The sequence below is a fragment of the Orycteropus afer genome, unplaced genomic scaffold, assembly GCF_000298275.1.
Source record: "Orycteropus afer afer isolate SDZICR_OR568_19922 unplaced genomic scaffold, OryAfe1.0 scaffold00205, whole genome shotgun sequence".
In the NCBI taxonomy this organism is placed as follows: Eukaryota; Metazoa; Chordata; class Mammalia; order Tubulidentata; family Orycteropodidae; genus Orycteropus; species Orycteropus afer.
In genome coordinates, this window is record NW_006921792.1 from 2411420 (window position 1) to 2412713 (window position 1294).

The following is a 1294-nucleotide window of genomic DNA, read 5'->3' on the forward strand; positions in this document are numbered from 1 at the left end:
GTATAATCAAATGTTCTGGAATTCCCATTCTTCTCAATGTTATCCATAATTTGTTATGATCCACTGCCAAAGGGGCAAGGAGGCCTCATCTTCTGACCTCCTCTAACCCCACAAGAGGAAGACAGAATCACCATCAGTAGCCCAAGGCCTATTCCTCCAAGGCCAGACATGCTGCCTCCTTCCAGCTTTTTCACCAACCCTGACTCCAACCATTCCTCCCACAGCACTCACCAACTCTCTGATGGGTTTGATAATTTGCTGGAATGGCCACACAGAACTCACAGTTTAAGGGGTTTATTAGGGAAGCAACAGGCTACAATTCAAGTCCAGATATGCACTCAGTTTCTTGCAGCCAGCTGTCTCATTTAGCAGCTGGCAGTCTCTCTCTCAGCAGTGTGTGTCTGTCATCTCTCTCTCTCAGCAAGTGCGTTTCTGTCAGCAGTGCATCTCTCAGCCAGCAGTGAGAGATTCCTTCTGCCCCTAGGAAGGCTCCTTTTGAGCCTGGCACAGTAGCCAAACTAACCAATCCCAACATCAGAATTCTATACACCTGAGAGAGAGAACTTCCCAGAAGATTGCTTCATGCCACTCTCAACAGAAATACCCCAGGTGGATAACTTTAACAATCAGGAGCTACTCAGTTGCTCATGGCAAATTCCACCATGGAATTTACAAAGACTATGGCTGGAAAAGCCATATTATGTAATTTACTACACTGCATCCACACAATCAAATGCTTTTGCATAGTCAATAAAACACAAGTAAACACCTTTCTGGTATTCTTTGTTTTCAGCCTAAGATCCATCTGACATCAACAATGATATCCCTCAGTCCACATCCTCTTCTGAATCCAGCTTGCATTTCTGGAAGCTCGCTGTCAATGTACTGCTGCAACCATTTTGTTTTTGAATTATCTTCAGTAAGATTTTACTTGCATGTGATATTAATGATATTGTTTGATAATTTCCAGATTCTACAGGATCACCTTTCTTTGAAATGGGTACAAATGTGGCTCTCTTCTAGTCAGTTGGCCAGGTATACTGACTATACTGACCTAGTGGTTAACTCTAGGAAGCCAGGCTTAAAATTAAAGATAATAATAAGCACTTCAAACAAACAAACAAAAGCTATCAGAGAACTCAGTAGTCATACACTTGAGGAAGTGCAAAATCTATAGAGACATTTTGTCACTAGAAGTAACTGGAAGATGACTAGAAAAGTCATCCAAGAGTTAGGAAAGAACATATCCCATACCCTGGTGTGTTAGATTGGGATCTCTAGAGAAACACACACA